Genomic DNA, 9,668 nt, shown 5'->3' with positions numbered 1-9,668 from the left:
CTCTCGAGAATGACCTGGTCCGCGATGTTAATTTGATTGCCCAACTTATTTATGTTTGTGGGTCGAGAGACGCAGAGGATGGAGAGAGAGAGAGAGAGAGAGAGAGAGAGGAGAGAGAGAGAGAGAGAGAGAGAGAGAGAGAGAGAGAAAGAGAGAGAGACTATAATTTACATTTGTGTTGATACATTCCTTGTAGCATGTTCTAATCGTTTATCAAATGTCAAAAGTTTTCTGTAGGATCAACTTTTATTCAGCAAAAAAAAAAAAAAAAAAAAAAAAAAAAAAAAAAAAAAAAAAAAAAAAAAAAAAATAATCAACACTCAAATGTCTAAGGAATTTGTTTATTTGGTTAAATTGTTTCTGAGATGAATCAGATTCCTCCTATGTATATTGAAAAAAGACTTTACCTATCATAAAAGGACAATTAACCAGGAAAAATAGATCGTTATATACTTTCTGACGCTATACGTTCCTAGGGATCTGTATAGTATGTATACGCTCTCTTAGTGATGTGTATTTTCATGATAAAAGTCATGTTTCATAATGGTATACATGTAAGTCTGCATGAAATGTATACCCTCTTTTAGTTACGTATTTTCATAGGATCTATGGCGTATATAGAGGTTCCAATAATCGGCAACCTATAATTTGAAGGAAATTAATAATTCACTTTGGAATCTGGGTAAAAAAAAAAGACTATTTTATCCTCATTTTCTATAATTTGAAAACTTATAATTTGAGGGAGATTAATTATTTACATTAGAATCTGGTTGAAAAAAAAAATCAAAATTTTATACTAATTTTCTATGGTTTGAAAAAAAAATCACATGTAATGACACTTTAAGTATGTCAAGGGATATTTTCAAATCAAATAAAACTTTTATGCGTTTCATTTCAACTCGCATTCCTTTTGATATGCACGAAATAGCTATTTGTTATTTTACACAGCAATAAATTACAAAATTACAAAAATGTGCCTCTGCAGGATTTCTGAAAATGCAGTGGGAAAGCATTTGATTTTGACATGTAATATATAACTTTTTTACTGGGAATAAAATAGAGTTTTATTGTAGCGAATAAGTCTTCATTAGGAACAATTCTGGGGCATTTTTGTTTAAATTTAAACCTACTAATTCTTAGTACATGAATTACAAATGAAGTACTCATATTCTGAAAAAACATCTGTTCGTTTTAAGCTTGTTAAAACTAAGCTTTTAACATAAACATACATTATTCAAAATTAACGCATATCTATGGAATACTATGGAATGTCCTATAATTATGAAAATATATCATTTTAGACATTTTGATTATGAAAAGATATTTTTAGATACATATAAGACTTTGGAAACTCTCATTCTATATAATTTTAAAAACATCTTTTTTCATGAACCTTTTTCTATGAAAGAGCACACTATTCTATGTTATTTCACTTCCTCTTGTTTTTTAATTTTTTTATATAGTTTATATATGATAGATTTATTTTAATGATGCTACTGTTCTTAAAATATTTTATAATTGTTAATTACTTCTCTTGTAGTTTCCTTATTCCCCTTTCATCACTAGGCTATTATCCTTGTTGGAGCCCTCGGGCTTATGATAATAATAATGATAATAATAACACTAATAATACTATAACGATAACGATAACAATAATAATAATTATAATAATAGTGATATCAATAATAATAATAATAATAATAATATTAATAATAACGATAGTAATAATAATAATAAGAGCACCAACAACAACAACAACAACAATAATACTGGCCCAAAGAAAGGATCAAATGTTGCATGATGCATAACAAATCAACATTGCAATACGTTTTATCGGGAAACTGTCTTGGGTCCATAAATATCGTAGTCTTTTTCCCCAATATAATTGCTAGGAGGGGGAGGGGGATTACATTTAAGTAATCAGTGGATAGAATTACCTTTAATTAAATGTATTCAACATTTAGAAAATAATCAGGTTATTGAACCATAGATTTTTAGTTCCATTATATCTGTCTGTCTGTCCGTCTGTACCCAATAATAAGAGAGAGAGAGAGAGAGAGAGAGAGAGAGAGAGGAGAGAGAGAGAGAGAGAGAGAGCGAGAGAGAGAGAGAGAGAGTTCAGTAACTTCCTTTCTAGAAGTTTTTTGTACCATCGTCCTCTTTTGTTTTTTTTCTGTAGAGAGAGAGAGAGAGAGAGAGAGAGGGAGAGAGAGAGAGAGAGAGAGAGAGAGAAGAGGAGAGAGGAGGAGAGAGAGAGAGAGGTTCAATAGCCTCCTTTCTATAAGCCTTTTGTAGCATTGAGTTCTTTTTTTCTATAGAGAGAGAGAGAGAGGAGAGAGAGAGAGAGAGAGAGAGAGAGGAGAGAGAGGAGAGAGAGAGAGAGAGAGAGAGAGAGAGTTCAGTAACTTTCTTTCTAGAAGTGTTTTGTACCATCGTCCTCTTTTTGTTTTTTTCTGTAGAGAGAGAGAGAGAGAGAGAGAGAGAGAGAGAGAGAGAGAGAGAGAGAGAGAGAGAGAGAGAGAGGAGAGAGAGAGAGAGAGAGAGAGCATAATCCATTTATCAATAGCGTTGCGTTCCACCGACATTTTTACATTCTGAAAATTGTGGAATGAAATGCTCAATATATCTTTGAGTACATCGATTCATTTGGCAGTTATATCCTTAGTTAAAGCTGATACTTTTTATAAAAATTTATTCAAGAGTTATATACCAAAATAGTATACTAAAATGGTATGATATTTAAATTTTTCTTAATCCCAGTTAGAGTAAAATCAGTAAAAGGGTTTGAAAGTGTCCTTCAAGAAAAAAAATGTCCCTTATTTATATGTCGTATGTTATATGAAGTTTTCATAGTTTATATATGAAAGATCTAATTCAATGTTGTTACTGTTCTTAGTATAGTTTATTTTGATTGTTTATTACTTCTCTTGTAGTTTTTTTATTTCCTTGTTTCCTTTCTTCACTGGGCTGTTTTTCTCTGTTGGAGCCCCTGGGAATATAGCAGTTTTCTTTTCCAATTAGGAATGATAATAATAATAATGATAATAATAATAATAATAATAATAATAATAATAATAATAATAATAATAATAATCGACATCTGAATTAAACCGCAAAAATGGAAATAATGAGAAACCACCATACCTGAACACAAGTCATTTAAGTTAATGAATTAAATCATGAGTCTCAAATCATTTGTTTCCTTAACGAAACAGGAAATTCAATTAGGAGTCTTTCATTCAATTCTTCGCATTAAGAGATATTTTGCTTTGTCTTTTAATCAAAGGGATTGTTTGAATGGAACTAGAAAAGCTCTTAAAAACTATTTTTATAACTTGTCATCGTCATTCTTTCTGTTTCCTGGAACGAAGGGAATATTTTCTAATTGGTGAGCGTTGCTGCTTGGAATATAAAATCATAATTTCTGCTTTGTTATAAAACCGTCGTTTTGTTTGAAAGGACTAATTTTGGTGTGTTTTAAAACCGTCGTTTCAATTTGTTTAAAAGGATTAATTTTGATGTGGTTTAAAACCATTGTTTAAAACGACTAATTTTGAAGTTATAAAACCGTCGTTTTGGTTTGTTTAAACGAACTAATTTAGTGTGTTTTAAAACTGCCGCTTTGCTTTGTTTAAAAAGAAGAATTTTGGTGTGTTATAAAACCACCATTTTACTTTGTTTAAAAGAACTAATTTTGATGTGTTTTAAAACTGCCGTTTTGCTTTGTTTTGAAGGACTAATTTTCATGTGTTATAAAACCGTCATTTTGCTTTGTTTAAAGGGACTAATTTTGATGTGTTTTAAAACTTCCGTTTTGCTTTGTTTTGAAGAACTAATTTTCATGTGTTGTAAAACCGTCGTCTTGCTTTGCTTAAAAGGACTAATTTTGATGTTATAAAACCGTCGTTTTGCTTTGTTTTAAAGCACTAATTTTGATGTGTTTTAAAACGGTTGCTTTGCTTTGTTTAAAAGAACTAATTTTGATGTGTTGTAAAACTGTCGTTTTGCCTTGTTTAATAGGAATAATTTTCATCTATTTATGCTTTGTTTAAAAGGACTAATTTTGATGTGCTATTGCTTTGTTTAGGACTAATTTTGATGTTATTGTATTTTTTAGAAGGACTTGTCTGTCAAATCACGTTTGACAAACTGTTCGACGAACATATTGGACAACTAAATACCAGGTACACTTGTTCAAACACTTGTCTGTCGAACCGCGTTCGACGTACCGTTCGACGAACACATTCGACAACCATTTACCCTGTTCACACTTTCAATCATCACTTCAAACATTTGTCTGTCAAGCCTCGTTCGACAAACCGTTCGACGAATGTGTTCGGTTTGACTTTAAATACTAGTCTGTCAAACTGCGTTCAACAAACCGTTCGAAGAACGTGTTCGACAACCAAATACCCCGTTCACGCGTTTGAACATCACTTCAAACACTTGTCTGTCGAACCACGTTTGACGAACCGATCAATGAACTGTTCGACGAACCAACTTGTCTGTCGAACCGTTTGACCGAGTAAACCCGCCTTAAGTCTCATTTTTAAGCGAAAAATCCCAGGATTGCTAATTAGCCCAGAGAAAACATTACTCTCTTTTGGGATTTTCGCTTCTATTCGCAAGAATGGAAATGAGTAAACATTGAGATTCCTCGTCTTACGATATCAAAAAATGGCTAGTCTGGAAAAATTAATTTCATTTTGATTATCTTTCTATTTTCTTTTTTTCTTTATTGAAAATATTTGATTGTTATATTGTGGTAAATTACAATAACTATTAGTTAATTATTTGAGTGCTGACTGAGTCTGTCTAATGTAGATTAATAATTGATTATTTTTCTTCTTATTATGATTTGTATTGTTTGTCTGATTACATGATTTATTATTATTATTATTATTATTATTATTATTATTATTTTTGTTGTTGTTGTTGTTGTTATTATTATTATTATTGACATTATTATTATTATTCTTATTATTACTATTATTTCTATTATTATTCTTATTATTACTATTATTTCTATTATCACTATCACTATCACAATTATTATTATTATTATTATTATTATTATTATTATTATTATTATTATTATTATTATTATTATTATTATTATTATTGTATATATTAAAAAAAAGTTGAATAGTTGGAACATGAACGCTAATATAGGCAGGTTTTATTTGACTTTAGAATTAGCAATCAGTGAGCAAAAGAATTAAATGTTATTTAATTGAAGAAAATGTAAAGTTGCAAAATGATTAAATTTATTAAAGTTGATGAAGGTGTAATTATATTATAGTGCAGGAATTTTGTAAAAGGAACAAGCCAATAAAAAGGAATTTAGCTTTAAAGGTTAATATAAATCAGACCTATATTAAAATAGATACGAATTGAGAAATGTAAAATGAAGAAAAAGAAAAATTTAGATTAAAACGAAAAAGAAGACATAACAAAACAAGGAAATTGAGAAAGAAGAAAATGAAAAAAAAATAAGAAATAAATAAGAGTAGAAAAAAGAGAAAACTAAAAAGGAAAATGAGAAATAAAATGGGAAGAATAAGGAAAAAATTAATTAAAAACAGGAAAAAAGATATCATGAAGGAAATTGAGGGAGAACAAAAAGAAAAAATCAATAAAAAAATAAAATTGAGACGGAACGAAATGAAAAAAAGAGAAATCAACAAAAACAGAAAAAAAGAAAAAAGAAAATTAAGAAAGAACGAAATGAACAAAAACAAAAATCAATAAAAACAGGAAAAACTAAAAAATAAAATTAAGACAGAACGAAATGAAGAAAAACAAATCAATAAATACAGAAAAAAAGACAAAGAAAAATGAGGTAGAACGAAATGAAGAAAAATTTAATCAATAAAAACAGAAAAAAAAGAAAAAGAAAAATGAGGTAGAGCGAAATAAAGTAAAAAATAAAAGCGGAAAAAGAAGACATAAAAAAGGAAGTAAAACTGAAACGCAATACCTCCCCCCCCCAAAAAAAAAGACCTCCAGTTTATTAAAAAGATAAAAAAAGAACATTAAACGTTCCAAACCAAGAAAATTTTCACCAGCGAGCTTTTATTATGTTTCCTTTTCAGAGCTTAATGGACACGCAATAAAAGTGAAGCATTTCTTCTTTTTTTTTTTTTTTTTTTTCATATACGTACATTGAGTCTCAAAGCCAGCTGTTTTTTTTTCTCTCTGTCTGTGTGTGTCTCTCTCTGTCTGTGTCTCTGTCTGTCTATCTCTCTCTGTCTTGGTCTGTCTGTCTCTCTTTCTGTCTGTGTCTGTCTGTCTGTCTGTCTGTCTCTCTGTCTGTCTGTCTGTCTGTGTCTCTGTCCTAGCTCTCTCTCTCTGTCTGTCTGTCTGTCCCTCTCTCTCTCTCTCTGTCTGTCTGTCTGTCCCTCTCTCTCTCTCTCTCTCTCTCTCTCTCTCTCTCTCCTGTTTTTCACTTAGGTTTAAAGGTCACTCATGAATGGCAGAGGCAAGGAACAGTGGCATTGCTCCAGCAAGCAGGAAAGTGCCCCAGAGACTGACCATATATTATATGATAAGCGCCCAAGCCCCTTCTCCACCCAAACTAGGATCAGGGAGGGCCATGCAATGGCTGCTGATGACTCAGCAGATAGACCTATAGGCTCCAAGAAACCCTCTAACCTTAGCTCACAAGGATGGTAAGGTTGCAGACGCTAAAGGCACTAACGAGTCTGAGCAGGACTTGAACCCCTGTCTGGCAAACACCATGCAGAGACGTTACCAATTGGGCAACAAAAACCGTATATGAGTTCTAGTATCTCTCTCTCTCTCTCTCTCTCTCTCTCTCTCTCTCTCTCTCTCTCTCTCTCTCTCTCTCTCTCTCTCTCTCTCTCCTGTTTTTCACTTGAATTGCATATGAATTCTAGTTTCTCTCTTTCCTTTCTCTCACAGAAACGAATTAGAAAAAATTTAGAAAAGATCATAAAAATTCATTTGAACTAAATCGCTCTGCAAATGGAGTCTCCAAAATCGTTGTAATTCCTTGTAACACGCACACACATATTCTCTCTCTCTCTCTCTCTCTCTCTCTCTCTCTCTCTCTCTCTCTCTCTCTCTCTCTCTCTCTCTCATTAATTTGTGTATGAATTCTTTTCATGGTTATTTCTATGAGGGACATAGGATTTATACATTTTAGAAAAATTTAATAATAATAATTCTAATAATTATAGAAATGATAATTACAATAATTATAATAGTCTTAATATTGCTAATAATAATTAAAATTTTGAAGAATTTTGATAATAGTAATTTTTATGATTCTAATAATAACAATAGTTTTAACGATTAAAAATAATTATTGTCTATAACAAAGCGTTATGTATAAAATAAAAAGTAGTATATCACTCTGAATAGGTTATAAAGGTAATGGCAACATACAAAATATTCAACACTCATAGTAATTGCAAAACAGCCGAACAAACGATATCGTTATTATAATGCCTGATAACTAATAGATACGATCCTACAATATGAAGAACCTGATATCCCAAGGATACGATCCAGTATGAAGAACCTAATATCCCAATAATACAATCTTACAAGGTGAGGAACCAGATATCTTAAAGATACAGTCCTACAAAATAAAGAACCTTATATCCCAAAGATACGATCCAACAATATGAAGAACCTGATATCTCAAAGATACGATATCCCAAATATACGATCCTACAATACGAGGAACCTGATATCTCAAAGATATGATCCTGCCATTCATAAAACCTGATATCCCAAAGATACAATCCTACAATACAAAGAACCTGATATCTCAAAGATACGATCCTACAATACGAAGAATCTGATATCTCAAAGATGCAATCCTAACATACGAAGATCCTGATATCCCAAGGATACGATCCTAAAATGCGAAGAAACAGATATATCAAAGATATTATCCTATAATACGAAGAACCTGATATCCCAAGGATACGATCCTACAATACGAAGAACCTGATATCTCAAAGATACGATCCTCCAATACGAAGAACCTGATATCCCAAGGATACTATCCTACAATGCGAAGAACCTGATATCTCAAAGATACGATCCTCCAATACGAAGAACCTGATATCCCAAGGATACAATCCTCCAATACGAAGAACCTGATATCCCAAGGATACGATCCTACAATACGAAGAACCTGATATCTCAAAGATACGATCCTCCAATACGAAGAACCTGATATCCCAAGGATACTATCCTACAATGCGAAGAACCTGATATCTCAAAGATACGATCCTCCAATACGAAAAACCTGATATCCCAAGGATACTATCCTACAATGCGAAGAACCTGATATCTCAGAGATACGAATCTACAATACGAAGAACCTGATTTCTCAAAGATACGATCCTACAATACGAAGAACCTGATATCTCAAAAGATACGATCCCACAATACGAAGAACCTGATATCTCAAAGATACGATCATTCCAATAACAAAGAACCTGATATCTCAAAGATACGATCCTACAATACGAAGAACCTGATATCTCAAAGATACGATCCTAGAATACAAAGAACCTGATATCTCAAAGATACGATTCTACAATACGAAGAATCTGTTATCTCAAAGATACGATCCTACAATATGAAGAATCTGAGATCTCAACGATGCGATCCTACAATACGAAGAAACGGGAGAAAAAGGAATAAAGGTTAAACGTTATCTTACAATAGGAAGAAATGAGAGAAGAAAAATCGAGGAATAAAGGTTAAAATGATACCTTATAATACGAAATAATGAGAGAAGAAACAACGAGGAATGAAGGTTAAAACGTTAGTTTACAATACGAAGTAACGAGAGAAGAAACAACGAGGATTAAAGATTAAAACGTTAGCTTTCAATAGGAAGAAACGAGAGAAGAAACAACGAGGTATAAAGGTTAAAACGTTAGCTTACAATACGAAGAAATGAGAGCAGAAACAACGAGAAATAAATGTTAAACTTTAGCTTACAATGCGAAGTAACGAGAGAAGAAACAACGAGGAATAAAGGTTAAATGTTAGCTTACAAGACGAAGAAACGTGAGAAGAAACAACGAGGAGTAAAAGTTAAACGTTAACTTACAATATGCAGTAACGAGAGAAAAAACAACGAGGAATAACGGTTAAAACGTTAGCTTACAATAAGAAGAAACGAGAGAAGAAACAACGAGGAATAAAGGTTAAATGTTAACGCCATTGCATTTGGCTTCTATGATATTCCCCCGAAACGTTTGCTGTCTCGAACCTATGGTCTCTAGTCCCGAAATTGATGAGGTCATGGAAGAAATTCCTGAAATTCGCGAGGCTCCATTTGTACCTTAACTCGATATCAGGAGAATGGCGATTATTTTCATGTGGATTCCTATTTATTTAAGTGCATTCAAATAAATTGTAAGTGCATTTAGGTAAATGGGTCGTTTGGTAGTGTCGTTGATTATGTAAATTACGCCAAAAATTCTTCCTTTTTGAGAAGAAGATATAATTCTATTACTCAATGTGAAGAATATCTTTATTTTGATGGAATTAAGGACAAGCTTGGAAAGGTTTCCTCCTTGTTGTTGAATATGATTGCAATGGGATCGAGGAAAAGACAAGATACCCTATTGTGTATTATATATTGGTAGTTATAACTATGTCTATTTATAGTCCAA

Source organism: Palaemon carinicauda, chromosome 24 (genome assembly GCF_036898095.1).
Source record: "Palaemon carinicauda isolate YSFRI2023 chromosome 24, ASM3689809v2, whole genome shotgun sequence".
NCBI lineage: Eukaryota > Metazoa > Arthropoda > Malacostraca > Decapoda > Palaemonidae > Palaemon > Palaemon carinicauda.
Note: the sequence above shows the minus strand (reverse complement) of the source record.